This window comes from Manacus vitellinus, unplaced genomic scaffold, assembly GCF_001715985.3.
Source record: "Manacus vitellinus isolate BGI_N305 unplaced genomic scaffold, ASM171598v3 scaffold_49_pilon, whole genome shotgun sequence".
NCBI classification, from domain to species: Eukaryota; Metazoa; Chordata; class Aves; order Passeriformes; family Pipridae; genus Manacus; species Manacus vitellinus.
In genome coordinates, this window is record NW_021940603.1 from 5,762,323 (window position 1) to 5,779,881 (window position 17,559).

At 38.7% G+C, this 17,559-nt stretch overlaps 1 long non-coding RNA gene across 9 annotated transcripts in view; it reads right to left on the bottom strand.

The window, feature by feature from the left end:
- Positions 1 to 941: 941 nt before the first annotated feature.
- The window catches only part of LOC108643027, a 121,914-nt gene continuing 105,296 nt past the window's right edge, over positions 942 to 17,559 (bottom strand). For 4 of the 9 annotated variants that reach the window (XR_003916090.1, XR_003916093.1, XR_003916089.1 and 1 more), the window contains 3 exons: positions 13,123 to 13,263; positions 2,065 to 2,275; positions 942 to 1,984 (listed from right to left, as the gene is read on the bottom strand). This is a non-coding gene — a long non-coding RNA (uncharacterized LOC108643027). Of the gene's footprint in view, positions 1,985 to 2,064; positions 2,276 to 13,122; positions 13,264 to 14,758; positions 14,878 to 15,469; positions 15,537 to 16,757; positions 16,852 to 17,559 lie in introns of those variants that run through there. The other 5 variants (XR_003916091.1, XR_003916088.1, XR_003916087.1 and 2 more) reach the window with 3 other exon arrangements.

The window sequence follows — 17,559 nt, forward strand, 5'->3', positions numbered from 1 at the left end:
TAGATAATGTAACAGAGATCTTTTTCACAGGAGTGTTCCCATTTGCGTCAATGGAATAATTTGCTACAATAAGGGTTTAGAGGGTCAAGTCTCTATAACAACCCTCTGTGCTCCTTAGGTGTTACCCTCAGATAACATTATTCTCTAGCAGTAGAAAGAAAATGCTATGTTGACAGGTAACCTAACCTGTTTCCAAGCAGCCTGCCAAGTCCCTGACTGTTTGGGTGTGACATTTGACTGCAGTTGCTTTCACACTTTGATTTATTCTGCTGCTCTCTCACCATTGCCCTGTTTCCCCTGTGCAAAGTCCTGCAGACACATTAGCATGGAGACTGTCACACTGCTTGTCCACTTGTCACAGATGAGCTCTCAGCTGCTCAGCCAGCACCCTGAGACTGACCCCATCCAGGGTGGTGGCACTACATGGCACCTTCTGCATGGGAAACATGGCACTGGGATCCTCACTGCTGTAGCAGTTACTGCAGCAGGCAACACAAACTGCTAATTGTTACTGGGAAGATATATCCTTATTAAGACACCAAATGTTGAGCCTTCTGCAAATGTTTCAAAGTTATGCAAAATAACCTTCACCACGGTATAATATTGCTGCTATTATTATACTTCAGAAATTAATCAATTTAACATATTTCCCCTAACAAATGTTTAAAGGAAGACTGAGACCAGACTGCAGGAATTGGCATTTCCCAGTAGCCACAAGTTAACAGTGTCTTTTTTTGGCAATATTCTGTCTGTAAAACAGCAGTTTTACTATAAGAATTTATAACCTCTTTCTGATCAAAGTATTACAAAATCCTGATGTAGTTAGGGACTTTTGTCAGACAACACATATCAAGCTTTATTTTAGTTTTATTTTTTAATAGTTTAACTCGCAAATCAGAGAGGCATTTTCTTAAAACCAAAGAGAAACATCTCCCTATTTGCAATGAGCAGCACATGAAGAAGATAGGAAAGCTCATCAGCAACATCTGAAAAAACATATTTAGGGTCAGCATCACAGACTTTGGATCATTGGCTGTCTTTGCTAAAGAAAGGTTTCCCCAAGAACCTGTGCAGAGAATTAGATTTCTAGAAAAGGGTACCAAAGAGATTAGGTAAGAAATGAGATGTTAGTGGATGGAGCAGGGCTTTAGGCACCTCTGTATTTCTTCCCCAGGGTCTTCTCAGATGTGAACTTTTCAATGGAGTCACATGTCTGCTGCAATGGGAGAGGATTTCAGAATAATCAGCAGATTCTTCTCAGTCAGAGAATGATCTTCCTTACCAGCAGAGAACCCTGAGCACCCGGTGACTGTTAGTCCTGGACTGAGAGCCAGGCTCTCTTCCTGCCAGGGCATTTCGACATGGTCTGAGTAACAAAACAGACTCTGAACCAGACAAAGAAGCATTGCAAACCTATTTGGTAGTGGCTAAGGCATCTGGGAAAATGTGATTCAAATCCCTGTTCCAGAGTGGCAAGTGGCCACTTGCCACTTCTTTTTTGGATCACAAACACTGGGGAATTCCAGGGACTGGTAGAAGCACAAATATGTCTTGCTAAAAGTTGTTCTTGAACGAGGGCTTGAAGGTGTTGCAGCTTGTCCTTTCTAATCAGCCACTGGTCCACTCAAACCAGCTTATCTGTCGTCCAGGTTAGGGCAGGGACCAGCTGCTGTTCAGTGGCCCTTAGGACAAATTTGTAGTAAGACCAAGTCCCCATTGTCCCAAGGCATCTCGGTCCCACAATGTGATTGGCAGGTCCAAAACAAAGGGACAAACCATAGCTGAACGTTTTTCAGGGCCTGTGATCACAATAGGATGCAGGCTTTGTTTTGGTGCTGTAACTCCTGCCACTCCCCTCAGTGCTAGGACACAGTGCCCTGTGTCTAAGACACAGAAAATGAGAGAGAATTAAAGTAGTAAGGAGCCAACTCCAGCCACTCAGGAGCTTCAGACTCGAGGGGACACCTTGGTGGACTGAGGGCACCTAGAAGTTGAATAACTGATGGTCAGCTTTAAAGCCTGATCCAAAGGGACTATATAGGAAAAAAAGAAGGACAGAATTACCTGTGTAGATGTACTGTGAATCCTCAGCAGTGTCATGACATGAATGCTCATCTCTTGCAGGAGGAGCTGCTTCCCAGTAGTGCTGCTTCCCAGGGTGACTTAAAGGAAAAGGTTCATCAAGGAGGGGAAGCAACTAAGGTGAGTCTAGAGGAAGCTGACTTCATCACCTGCTAAATCCGTTCAGTCAACTCCCACCAACATGCCCATCAAGCTGTAAGATGAAAATGTATTATGTGTAGTAGTACTACAATATCAGCATGATATTTCAAACAGCTTCCAATTAGCATAAATGTAAGGTTATCACAGAAAACTGTTGCTGTAAATCTTCACAGTTTAGCATTTTAATGTTCCTCCTATTGCCTCCTATGAAAAATGTGATGCAGAACAGGGCCTACAGCTGGGAGAAGGTATCTCACCTGCTGTGCATGCACACTGAAACTGAGCTTCCACTGTCACCTCTCTGTGGTACACAAGAAGGAAATAAACCACCAGGAAATAGTAACACTGATTTTCAGAGGAAGAAATGCAGCATGAAGCCATGAAGTTTTGCTGGAATTGCATAAGCTGGATCTAGAGCTGTGTGAAGCTCACAACTTTAGTCTCCCTATGCTTCAGCAAATTCTGCCAAAGTAGGCTGGTTTGCTTTCCTTGATTTCTCACCAATGAATTTTAGATTTTTGTGTGCTGGAAAATCAGAGCTGGTGCTGAACCTAGGCAGATTTTGCCATGTCCTCCTTTCCCTTGCACATTATCAGCACATAGTCAATCTGCTGTCTCTGATAGTGGGAACAGTAGTACCATGTATGTTCAGAATCATCACATAAAATGTTTCAAGAGCAAACAAGGAAAAAGACCTAGTGCTGACTTAATATGACCTATTGCCACAGTCCTTCCAAGGTCACTTACCTGTGCCTAGAGAGAGAATACATGATTTTTTTTCCTGGTGAAGGACCTATGTGGCTGGTGGGATCGTGCAAACTGCAGATCCATGCCCCCCAGCCATGAGCTTTGCTTTGTAAATACATTGCTCTGATCTACCAAACAGCAGGCCATGGTTATTTTTTCAGTTTGGGTGGGATAGAATTGCCTGTACACAGAGCTGTGCCAGGGTAACAGAAGGTGCAATATTGTGTGCTTAGTTAAATTTTTGCATGGAAATTCATGTAATCATTTAAACCTGAGTTATGCTGGCTCACATTGGGCTGGATCAGGTGAAATTATCATCAATGCCAACTCACTCCATTGCACTGCTTTAACAGAGTTCTTTCAGATTAACTCCTTGCAGCTTCTATGTTTAGAGAATCTTTTCTCAGAAACTCCTAGTCTGGCTCTCTAAGCCAAAAATATGACTGGAGACTGTCACAAGTGAGACACAGTGGCTGGTGTAACACAGTGTTCTGACATGACTGTTAATTAGGTAGGTTCACCACGTCTCCTGGAACAACACCATTCCATGTTCAGTGATTAGCACAGCTATTGCCTGAAGTGCAGACTTCTGCTTTCCCAACATAGACTTTTGATCCACCCATTCTTCATGTCCCACACTCACGGCCCTATATGACCAAGAAGGTGCTTTTGGAAGAACATTCTGTCTCCCAGCAGCTTCCTATGCACAAGTACTGTGGTTACCAGCCTGTTACAGCAGTGCCAGTAACTAATGGCACTTCAAATCTTCATGCTACTTTTTGTCAAATGACTACATCATGCATTTGGCACATGCAAAAAGTACTGTTCAGTGAGAGATGTAACCACAGGAAAGAACATTTTTAAAAGAATGTTTATGTTTTGTAAAAATTAAAGAAAGTATATGACATTTTCCTGGATCTATAAAGAACAGGAAGTAGGATAAAGTATTGTGCCAATAACAATGGCAAAATCCTGTAGGAAAATGCACATGAAAGCTCAACTTTATCAAATCACTCATATTTCAAATTTTCTGGCTTAAGATGTATCATTTGTGCAAAAGAGAACAATTATTATTTCCCTCTTTTTCTGAAAATTAAAATCCAAAAGATGTTCACAGGTAAGTAAGTTTTCCTACATCTTTGCTATCGGAACTGAATCCATTGATTATATTAAACGCGATATCCTGGCCACTCTCCCACAGTGTAGAGAGCAATTCAAATAATCCTTCCTTGAACATTTAGCAGCTGGCAATTTCTGACTGCAGACTACCTGCCAAGAAGACACTGTGCATACAAACAAAATAGACAGCATTATACACCTACTTACATGTGCACACAGAACAGGTCATGTTTATCCCTACATTAATACCAGCATTCACAGTGAAGCATCTTCACTAGGAAATTGCTTTAGCAATAAATTTGCCTCTATTACTGACTTTGCAGAATATGTTTTTTGGAGAATGAGCAGTCACTTCCAGTATCTCTGTCTATTGTGAGTACAGCAATAAAAAGAATTGATCAGATGAGTACTGAAAATACAATTTAAACGTAGCACAAGTTTCTACCTTGACAATTCTACCAATATAGACAGGACACATGCATTCTGTCTGTCTGGTCATCCTTAGGATAGGGATCTCCTAGTGGCATTCTGGTGGGAGCAAGAAGTAATTACAATTGCACTTGTTCTACAGTGGTAGTTTGCTTATTACTCCTTTTTACCCCACACTGAGAACAGAGCTTGCAAGACCACAGCAAAGCAGTGCTGTAGCTCCACAGTAGGCATTAAAAGGCCCTGTAAGTATACAGGGAATTGTCATGTAGTGCAGTAAATACAAAACTGAAGCAGCTATAAGTTGAAAGGTGCCTAAGGAAGGAAAAAGAATTCAACATGGAGAAATGTAAAACTTAACCCTTGAGCTTAGCTAACTTTCTGAAATGATACCAAGTCTCTCCTTTGGTGGAAGGCCCCACTGATGGAGAGATCTTCCTGACGTGGCTTTGTGGTGAAGGCAGTCTAGTCCAGAGTCACATCTTACCAAATTATTTCTTAGTGTTCAGCCATGTTCTCAATTTACAGTTCTCAGGACCCTGGATCAAGGCTAAACTGTGGTGGAAAATGTGCTCCAGAAGTGGTGGTGGAAGTCATTGCACCTGAGTGTCTGACTACCCTGCTTACTGCTCCCAGACAGCCCAGGGTAAGTGTATTTGATTGTCAAGTTTTACTCTGCCCTTGGAAAAAGCAGCTTGCATGTGTGTACAGTGCTGCAGTTCCTGGTCTGGCACGGGTGTGAGGGGCTCTCCCCTGCCTGATCCATCCTCTGGCACGGCTGGTTACCCCAGGATCCAGCCAGCTCTGGGACTGTCGTTCTTTGACACAGAAATATTAACAAAGTCCTGGGTCTCCTTGGCACTTTCCCCACCACCTTGACATACACTAGCTAGGGAAGCTGTAATTTAGACATGGATTGGTACTTAAAACTGCAACAAATTGCTGTCAATAATAATTAAAAAATGAGTTAATTAAATGCATGGTATGAATGAGAAATAAGATCAGGGATGACACTTAGACCAGGAGGCCTTTTTCAGCCTGTGGAAAAAAATAGAACACAGTTATTTTTCCCACAGCCTGGAGAAGGCCTCATGTCCTAAATGTCATCTCTAATCTTGTTTTCTATTTCTAGTGTATATTACACTGCTCTGCCAGTGCTGCTATAGTTAAAGTGGTGTCAGTGTTTCCATTAGAAACCCCTATTTTCAGAGGTTTGTAACTCAACCATAAAAATTTTGCTCTGGGCTGAAACTTAGAAAACAAGTTCTAGAATTGAAACATATTTAAATTTTTTTTGTCCTACTATTAAAAAAAATAAATCACATTTTAAAGATAAAATTTTGCAACCCATTAGGCTATAAGAGAAATGCACAATGTGTAAAGTTTAAAATTGCTCTGAAAGTACTGTTAACAGCTTTTTGAGGTAATTCTAAGCATTTTATTCTTAATTTCAAATACAGATATACTACCGTGGCATTTTCTTTTTTAAAAATGAATAGCCATACAAATATGTCAAACCATTGGAGTTTTAAAACTGTGAGTAAATATTTATAGCACTGGGTCAATAATCTGCATTTTATAAAGGCTCCTAAGTACACATTTACATCATAAAATGTAGCAACACTGAATCACAGATAAACAAGTCAATAATGTGCTTTTAGAAAACTTCATAAATTTAGTTACACAGGCCAATAGTATGCAAGTTTAGAGCCTCTATTTAGCTGAGAAAACCTTATTTATGCAGAAATCTCAGATCAGGCTCATCCACCTTCCTTTCTTCATGTGCTGTTGTAATGAGAGTTGTGTATCTAGTTTGGGAAAGCCAGGAAAGATGAGATAGATGGTGGCTGAGGTTTGCAGAGCACACTAAAAGGCTGTGGAAGAGTTATTTAAAGTGAGACAAAGGGGTTCTGGCAAGGATTGTGGTATTATCATGGAATTATGACTACTGGAAAATAACAACTAGGAAATCCTGCCAGATGACTGAGGAGCTGACAAACACAGGAAAACCCCATGATTTGGAATATGAGAAACAATACTGAAGCAAATAATAGAAATATATATTGGACAGGGAAGTACCACTAAAAGTACAGCTTTAATCATTAAATGCACTTTGCACTTATTTTCTGTGCTGAAAGACATCACCATTTCCACAGACAAAAGACTTTGATTTTGCAATTGGATTTTCACCAGTAAATCCTATTGGAAAGTTTTCTGGAGGGGAATATCTGACTCAGAATGTACATATGAAGAGCAAGAGATTGCAGTAATTTTCTTCACTGAGATCTAAATAAAACCCATGAATGGTAATCACATTGGGATATTGCAAAATTAGCTCAAGGGGCAATCCAGAAGTGCTAATAAAATCAGATCATAAATTTCTCTTCATACCAAACTAGATGAAGACATCTTTGGTCTAGGGCATGTTTGTAACTATCTGTATATCCTATTCACTCCTAACACATAGAAAATTATACTACAATTTAATAACAAGGAAGACAACTATCAATACTCTTTTTCATAGTCTGGCTTGAATTTTGTTGTAAATACTAGTATTAGCCTTGCTTCAGGTATTGTCCCTAATTTATTTATTACAGATGACAATTTTCTAATAATGTTTCAGTTCAGTTCATACTTTTAGTTTTATAACTCCAATTTAAACATTACAAGGCATGATTTTATAATCCCTAGAATAAAGTCCATTAAAGTCACTAAATCACTTGAAACCTGGTTCAAATCCTGCTGAGGTAAAGGGCTTTCTTGCAGTTAATTAATTTGGAATGATGTTTTACTCCTCCTAAAACTCCAATAAAATTTCCATTAATATTTATGGAAATTTCAAGCATACATTCCCTTTATTTAAATGCCTAAATCATCCTTCTTATCTTATAATTAAAGATATAGATTCCTCATACATAGATATAATTTGTGATAAGTTTTATTCAGCATAAAGATTCCAGTGTCTTTGCACTGACAGGTAGAGTGTAAAGATTACTCTGATTGTCCACTTCCTTACTCCCTAAGGTGTCTCATTCACTTTAGTGAAGCTCCTGGAATAAGGTACAACACGGACAGTGATATCAGAATCTGATCCTTGATTGTCATCTTAAAAAAAACCAAAAAGATGTTATTCTTCTAGCCATCTATTAAAGGAATACTTATTTAATGTCAGCTGCATTTCTGACTTACAGGAAATGTTACATCTATTTCGTAACTGACATGACTTGTAAATGTATAAGTGGGTAGCTACTGAAAGGCCACAGAGGCTATTTTGGAAAATGTGACTGAAAGCATATTTTCTTTGAGAAAAGAGGAATGGAAGACTCTAATCCTAAAATAGTACAGAGTGGGAAAAAAAATCTGGGGGATATCAATGTTTTAATATGCTAAAACACAGGAAAGTATGCACACTGTGGCCTAAATTCCCATCACCTTTCTCATGCAAGAAACATCACTGGGTTTAGAGGGACCAAATTTTTCAATCCTTTCATCTTTTTTTAATATCTTATTCATAGTTACAGTCTCAGTGCTATGCAGTATTCAGTTTAATCACTGCAGCTTTCAAGAGGAACCTCTCAGTCTTTCAACATTTAAGCATTTAGTTGTTTAAAATCATGATTGTTGCTTTGCCAAAAGAGAAGAGACAAATCTGGGCTCAGAAGGAAGATGGACTCCTCCAAACACACAGTAAACACTCAGCAAGTGAAAAGGCACATGACAGCACATTTTGTTAAGAAATTTACAGCAGGTGACCTGCCCCTTTTCATGGTGGCAGCAACTGTATTATTCACTCCACGTAATGAATTGGGAGGTTATGCTAATCTGAAGGGGGAAGCTATCAATTGTATATGTCCAGAACATCTCTCCCATTGATTTTGTAATTAATGATGAATGTAGATTTTGGAAGGGAGAGATTGCTGAGGAGAGAACTTCATGTGCAGAATAAAAATGTTACAGTAGCCTAATCAATTATGTATGGTTGACAAATGGGTGTGGGATGACACAACAAAGTACTGTGCTTTAGTAGTGGTCAAAGAGTCACAGAGAAGATGTCACATGATATCTATATTAATATTTCCACAGGGTAAATGTGATCCATTGCATCAGCAGGACCATGAGCAAACTGTTTGGTATCTCAAAATCATGCGTCTTTGATGCTAACTTGAAACCTGTTTGCTTTGTTCACAGATAAAAACAGTGTAATAACCCACTAGATGCCAAGAAGATAATTTGTCATTTTAATCCTTGTAACAGGCTTCAAAGCCATGTAGAATATCATTTTAGGTAATAAACAGTGGACTTTGGACATAGACTTAACCAATCTTAAGTGTCAGGAGAAGAGGTTATGCCTCTGGAAATAGGTAATACATCCTCTCTTTGGATGCAGTCTGTGCAGAGGTACATCTCAGTTCCCATTAAAGGCCTTCCAGCCTCTCACTGTAGCAACAGTTGGCACAGGGTGAAGTGACAATACATATAACCCACTTAAATATTCAGCTTTAGCTACACAGTGACATTTGGGTGGACAATATACACAACAAGTTGTACCATTCCTTCCCAACCAAATCTAGAAGCCTGCTGCAAAAATGCAGCACTTGATTCCCCAAGTCTGACTCACAAATATGACCACTCCCTACATACAGCTCTCGCAACTTGACTGTAACTATTCCTAAAAATGACAAAGGTTAGTGTAACAAGGTCATGTCTAGGACCACATGTGCACCATATCAGACAGCAAACAGCACTGCTTCAGTTCTTCAGGAAGGTTATAGGCAGGCAGATTCCTGAAAAGGTATTTCTATCTACTAGGAGGATATACAAACAGTATCAGTGATTCTTATCAGTGAATGTAGTTGGAAATGTTATTCATTTCAGTTTTTAAGAACAGGTTTTCCAATGTGTAAAAGTCAAAGAAAGCAATTTGTATTCACTCAAGGACTTGAATTAAGTGTTTGTGGGCTGGAGCTGAACGGGAACTGAAATGTTTTGTGGCTTCCACTGTCCTAATTTTGAAACACATGACTGGTTTCATTGGACACAGGTAGTTTGGGTAATGTGGGTGTTTTTAGTTTGAAATCTGCCTTTCTTAAAGTACTTTGTTAGAATACTGATATCCCTGTTTCCCAGCAGGGCAGGGAAAGAAAGACAGAAAGAAAGCCTAAATGTCATACTAAAATTTAGAAGCCTGGAAAGCAGGAGACAGACCATTACAGGATCAAACTCTTACCTGTTGCTCAAAAGTACAAAGTACAGCATACAGCAAAGAAATTTAAGATGGTTGTCCTTTATTTGCATGAATATTTGTCCTGTGAGGTAGTATAACAACAGCTACAGGATTTATTTTTGTAATGGAGAATAATATCCAACTTTGGAGGGGAAGAAATCATAAAACAGACAAGATAAATACCACTATAAGGAAGAAGGAACTGTAATTATTTCACATGGAAATTTGGGCATGGGTGGAAGGAATTTGTAATTATTTTTTTTTTTCAGTTTTATTCCTTGAGCATAAAAAAACTCCTACAAGATTTTAGTGCCTGCCTCAGTCCCATCTCTATGGAGAAAGTTTGTAAACCTTTGTTTAAGTGTTTCATAAGAGGTCTGTGCTATTTTGGTTTCCTTAACAACATATTTATTAAGTTACTCAAATCCATCCTTGACTTCTGAATTAAACACAGAAGTGAACTCTTCAGGAGTCCCAGCTTTCCCTACAACTGATTTCAAGCTTGGGATGTGGTGTCTGAGGTTAATTCTCCAGTGGGTCCCAGCACTTAAGAAAAGGAACTGAGCACATTTCAGAGAAGGGGTAAAAGTCAGGGCCAAGGTAATACTTTATGGTGGGCTAAGGAATCTTTGGGAAGGTGGTTGGAATGTTCCCTGCACTTTTCTTTTATGATAACACTTTACTGGCATCAAGTACAGCCAACTGACACCACCATTAAAATAAAACAAACAAACAAACAAATCCCCAAAACAATAGACTGGGCCTTTTAAAAAACGTTTTAGCCTCCCCTTGACACTTCGAATATAAGTGTCAAATATTGTCCAGACATTTTATTTTGTTGGTGTTTTGATACACTTTTCAAGACTGGGCACTTTTCCAAAAGCTACACTCCACTTGTGGCTTGGATAATTTTGTGAATCACTGGGACCCATTTTATTCATAGAGTCAGACCTGATGATTACAGTCATCTCTTCTGATCTTAAAAGCTAGGCAAGCAATCCTATGCTAGCCAAGAAATCATAATGTTTCAAGTGGTAGAATTCTTTTTAATGAAATATCTCAGTAATCTGTAATTTTCCTAACACATCAATGACAATCAGAACTGAATGGAAGTTCCCTCTGTCTTTTCTTAAAGCACACCCCCTCTAATAATGTATTTTGTATCATGGCAGATATGTCTTCCCTTAGGACAGGCAGTTTCCAACTGGAGTGCCATAAGTCAAATCACTGTGATTTATTTTGTATAATTTAATTATTTTTTTTTGTTTTTTTTTCCTTCAGTTGGGTAAGTTTTTGAGACATTTTCATTTCTGTGTTCAAGATGTAAAGAATCACACTTAGAAATTACAATCAATTCATTCTATCTGGTGATTGTGGTTTTTTATGATTCCAGTGTCAATTTTTTTTCAGAACATTTCTCAACTCACCACATGAAAATGAGCACCTCTTACCATAAACCTTTCCATGTCTCTATCCATGGCCCTTAACATTTATAACATAACTAAAATTTCTGAAGTTGAGCTTTTAAACCACTAAAAATGCAGAAATTAACAAATATTAATTAACAGGAACTATACAAATTCTGTATACCTGGTCAAACCCAAATCTTCTAAAGTTATTTAACAATGAAATGGAACATAATAGCTATATTTTTCATGTTATTTCACATCAAACAATTCACATTTGGGATTCTAAAATATCAATTAAAAAACCCACAAATCCTTATTTTTCATACCCTTAAAACATATAATGAAAAAAAAAATGCATATGCAGGAAAATAAGATATGAAGAGATTTAATTCTGCTCAGTTTAACTCTGTCTGAATAATTTTGAAGCTAAAGGGATTAATTAAAAAGCAATTCCTCCATGACACACATACAAAATGCATTTCCTCTTTCTTTGGGTGAAGTGAAGTAGTTTTCATTGACTATAATACTGATGGTACTAAAAAAGTAAAAGATACAGAATAAAAAGAAGTCTTCTTCCACACACACACAAAAAAAGGACAACCATGTATATGTATTTGTGTATGTATATAAGTGCCACGTATAAGACAAGAGATTGTACAGAGAAACCATGAAAAAGTATAAATCCATCTGCTCTATAACAGCTCAAATACAGCTGATGAAATTCCTGCATTTCTTTTCTAGGGAAAAATTGCAATGTTTTGAAATTTCCTTTCATTCTAAACCATAATTTGACCTCAAATTTCATAATACCCTTCAGCATAGAAAATATAAGAAAATCTATATTAGGTAATACTGAAATTAGTTTTAAAATGAATGCAGTATATTTAATATCAGAAAATAATTTTTGAATCTACTGATGTGAAAACCTCTAGATCTTTTTTTTGTATATGTCAAATCAGTACATTATAGTGAAACCTTTCTAGGCTGATATAAAATTATTTAATGCACATGGATGTAGTCATCACATTTGTGCATATAATTTGAAGTCCTTCTGCTAGAAAATTTAAAAATTGTTTTGCTTGATGTTTACCAATCCCACATTAGATGTCATAAAATAATCCTCTTTTACTGGGACAATGATAAAACACAGTCCAAAATATTATGAGTGTAGGAGAACCCAAGCTTGGGCAGTATAGTCTTATCCTCCACCATCCAGATCATCAGAAACTTGAGAGTACAAGAAGGTGTCTGTTCTTGTATTTCCTCTCTGGAGCAATCAGGAAGGACTCAGCCACTCACAGGGCAAGAGAGCTTTTGTGTCCAAGCAGCTGAACTAGTGATAATGAGTTTTAATTTGCTGCCAATGCTCAGCTGCACAGCCACGTCTGTGCTGCTTCCTCTGAACCACAATAGCAACGCTGCTTCCATCACTGCCAGCACAGTTCCTGCACCAGTAGTACAGTTTACACGCTGTCCTTCCTTGGGATTTGTACTTTAAAAAGTCAATTTTCATTCTGCTGTAGCAGAATATTGCTATAAATTAGGAAGTCACTGGTGAGCAATCAGAGCTGATCTTCCTACAGCTTTGTGTAACTTATTTTGTAACTTCATTTTTGCAGAAGCTAGACTTCTTCTTCTGTCTATCTAGGAGCTACAAAAAATAAATTCACAATGAAGGAAATACTATCACAATTTCTGATAGCTTTTCCTCATGGTCAATACAAATGATTTTTTGATTTGTTCTGGGATATGTAAGACTCTGGGTCTCACAGATCTGTCAACCATTACAGTTGCTTTCTGCAGCTTTGCCCAACACAGCAGAGATTTCTCATTTTTTAGAGCATAGTTTAAAATTGTGCTTTTTCTGGCAAGGCAGGTTTGGTCAGTTAAGAACCAGGCGATCATCTGGTGGCTAAACAACAGATACATATCACTGCATAAAAGAATGGGAAAGAAAGAAAAGTGTCTCACCTCCACAGCCATTAGTACACAGCCCAAATCTCTCCTGACACCAGTGAGGCACATGATGAGTGTTAGAATACTGAGAGCCACAGCTGATCACACCAAATGTGCACCGAGCCCAGGATTTGTCTCCAGCAGGGTTTCTAAGAGCTGAGCAGGGAAAAGCAGAAAGAAGACATGTATGTATGGCAGTCCCCACAGGTCGTCCCACAGAACAACTATTTTTAACTGCACCTATTTTCTGAGTGGTTGCAGTTTCTGCAATTTAATAATTGTTACTAAATTTCTCATCCATAGAGTTGTGCAGTCTCTCCTTGAACCCATGCAGGCTTAGAGCAGCCCCATGTCCTTTGGAAAAAGCTACACATCTAGTGTCTTCTGCACAAGGAAACCAAACTTCATTTGGTTTCTTTTGAGCTTGGCTCCTGTGAACTCCATTCGATGGTTCTGAGCTTTTGCATTGGGAGAGACGGCAAAAATCCAACTTTGCCCATTCTGCTCATCAATTTATAGGACTATCAACTGCCTTTTAAACTGAGCAGCCCGAGTGTATGCAGACTGTTCCTGCTGTGGAAGTACTTCCACCCATTTTGGACTCCTGTGAACATCTCCCAGTTGTACAATATTCTATTTAAGATGAAAGTACACTCTTCAACACGTGGGTGAACACTGATTCACAGAGTTGCTTTCTAGTTTTTTTTCTCACTTAGCATTTGGTTAATGTTTTGGCTGCCTCTCAGCACTGAGACAATGTTTTCATGGAACAAACTATTATAATCCCAAGATTGTGATCCTGAGTCATAATGGTCAGCTCAGAGCCTGTAATTTTGTATGTGAATTTAGGATTCGTTTTTCCCACACACATCAGTTTAGATCTATGCATATTAAATTTTATTTGCCTACACAGTCTCCTGAGGTACTTCTGTGCTTCCTCATGGGTGATCTTCATGTTTACTACCCTGAATAACCAACTTCCTATTATCCTCAAACTTTCTCACCTCTGTTCATCTACTTGTCCCAGGAGTTTATGGTAGGTTTACCAGGACAGACCTGAGCACAGATTCTGCAGAACCCCAGCAATGAGATCCATTGCGTATTTTCTTGGTTTCCCTTAAAGGTCTTTGGCACTGGACTTTATCAAAAGTCTTTCAGAAATACAAGTACAGTAACTTTCTCACCCTTATTCACTTCCTTGTCAACCTCTTCAAAGACCTCCGATAGATTTGTAAAGCACGGGTTACATTCCATCAAAATCGACCATGGTATGAATAGTTTTCATTTCCTTTTCATTTTTAGTCAACACAATCAGATAACAGTCAGTGGATCACAGCCTAAATGTAAGTGGAAGCATCTCTGATTATTTAACAGATTGTGCTCATTTCAACCAAGACAAGACTGGGCCGCTGAAGTACCAGCTGCTTATGGGTTTCTGCTGAATCTGATTTGCTCACTGGGGATCTGTAGGCATGGCCATGGGGACCCTGAGAGCTACAGCTACCTGTGTGAGGGACTGCCATCTAGGGTGCTGTGAAAGGCCTAAGGAGAGTTGGAAGCTCATTAGCAGCCCCCAGTTCCCTACGTTTCCCTGGGAATCTCAACACGATGAAGTTATAGATAGGAGATACTAAATGAGCATCACACTGACATGGAGAACTGGGGAAGTGCTGAAGTTCCTATATCCATCATGTCCTTGTTTCAGGGAGATGTCACATCCTGCTGCTCAGGACAAGCACACCAGCAAGGGCAAAATGACAGAACAACTCATATTTCTGTTATTCCAGGAATATTTGCCTCTGTCCTCTCTGTAGGTTCTGTAAACGTCCAGCTATGACAGGGAAAAAGAACACATGATCTACAGTCTTCATAGCTGCAAGAGCTTTCAGTCACAGTTGGGCATTTCTGTATATCCCTTTTTATATTGAAAAGTAAATGTCAAAGAAAAAAATTATCTTTTTCTATCCCTTCCCCACCCCTCTTCCTCCCCCCATGCTATGAACTATATGTTCATTTATAATAACATGGAAGAAAATGGATGCAAAATTTTAAATTAAAGCGAAACAGGAGGACAGATCTTGCAGAACAGGAGCTTAGCAAACAGGAATGTGATCTCTGCAATTCACTGTTCTGAGAACATTAACAATAAATTAAAAAAATACTTCCAGGAATAAGCCAGAGGCTGTGCTGGTATCAATCATGTTTCTTAGGAGTATAGGCACAATGCAAAGAGCACTGCAGAGAGCAGTAAACAGATGGGCTTCCACTCCACCACATGTTTTACTGAGTATTTGTGCACTCATATTATCAAAAAGGAGGAGAAAAAAAGATCTTTTGCTCTTATTTTTTACCGATGTAATACCTTTTATGGAACATGGGTTTGTCTCTCTTTGTCCTTCTGTTTTATAGGGGGACATGAATTATGGATTCTGAAAAGGAATAAATAAAAAGAAGTATGAAAGCAAATGTGGCTAAGGACTCCGATTTTCTAAAATTTAATTATTAGCAGTAAATAGCTGCCTTTTAAGAGTAGCCCTAATTGGCTATTACCAACAGTAGCTAACAATTTCAAGGCAATTAATATTTTAAAATAATGAGATGGCTAATATATTACATTAGAGCATACAGTAAGCAGAAGTCTTGCTAATTATATATATTATTCTCCCTACTTTGCTTAATGAAGGTGTCTGGCTTGTAGATTAATTCATTCTTGCTCTATTTTTTATTTTTTTTAATCAGTGTAACTAATCCTCCCACACACTATTGTAGCATTAAAGCAGAAAGATGTGAATGAAGCAGTGAAAGAAGTGCAAAAAAAAGAACATTAAAATGAAGATTTAGTTCCAAGTTTCAGAAGCAGTTGCCCAAAGTAAAGAATTAAGATGTGGGAAATTAGACAGAAAATGCAGAAGCCTGAGTCAACATTTATTTAACACCTTCTGCCTAATGCTGAAAATGTAAATCTTCACAGAGGTAATCACACCCAGATCATTCTGATCTTCAGAACATAGCAATTCTTCTGACAAAGATATTACCACTCCACAGTTTAAATGATTGTTTTTCCCATTTTCTCAAAAGCAGAGAGAGGAGGGGGCTTGGATAGATGGAGATTTCCTCCAAATTGGGAGCTAATCTTTCAGGAAAGAATAGCAACGAATGAATTATTTACAGTCAAAATCCTCTCATTTGTTTAAGTCTACTGCATTTTGCTCTCAAATATTGTCTGTGTGCTCAGTTTGCTGCTGTGATTGCACAAGAGAATTACCTTCGCCAAAAGCCAGAATATACAAGTTTTCCTGTGCTGTGTACCAGAAACACAGTGCATTGTACACTTTACCCCTGGGCTCAAGAAACAATTCCAAACTCCCTGGGAAAATGATCCCTGTTTTGGAGAGAGGAAAGCAGAGGAAGAACTTCCTTTGGCGTACCCCAGTGACACAGGGCACTACCGTGTCCTGAGCTCAGCCCTGCACCCCCCATGTACACACACACACACACATGGATCAGACAGTCCCACACCAGGGCTCGGGGGCTCTGCCCAAACTCTGAGAAAACCCTTTTCTGATTTCTTAGTGAAGCCCAAGCAGTACTGAATAGCTAAAACATCATAACAGCGTGAGGAAATGTGAGGTCAAACTCCACTTACTCACCCTACTGCATCTCCTACATGTATGAAATCCTCTTTAGGATCCAGTAGGAGCTGTTAGTCAGCACAAAAACAACTGCTCAGTAAACAGGACAAAATCACAAAAGGAACTGTTTCAGTGTGGCAAATGTCTCTCAAACATCAAACCAAAGTCATATTTTAGCTGTGAGCTTGATGGTAACTTATGGACAAATGGAATGGCGATAAAAGTTACCTGTACTGTAAAACATAAAGTAAAGCCTTTACACCAACAACGCCTTATTAGATTTGTGCATTTGAGACACAACACAGCACAGTAAATGATGATGTCTGCTAAATGAGCATATTCATTTGTAAGCACTCAGAAGACATGCACGCTCATCCCAACACCAGCATGCCCCTTAATTAAACATACAGCAGTGAGTATGGGTTCCCAGTTATGCACACAGCAACAGCGCACACACAGATTGCAATTTGTACACACTTACTCTCTTTTGTCCTAGACCATACCCATCAGACACATAACAGCATCTTTATCTCCTGTGTTTGCACCATGTGAAAGAAGAAGTAGTCTTTTTCCAAGACTGAGACTTCTCAAAATACTGTTCTTCCACTTTTGTTTTTCATATTGTAACCCTGATAATGGATGTTGGCTCTTGGAAACCAACACTCAAGCAGGGACATATGAGGCAGGTTAATAATAAGTGAATACATAAATGCATCCCAAGTCTTTGAACATCATTTTATAGTTTCGTTTCTGTAGTTGCTAGTGCACAAATAGATGCAATCTGTTGAGGTTCTCTCACTGTTGTGAAAAATCTTGGTAC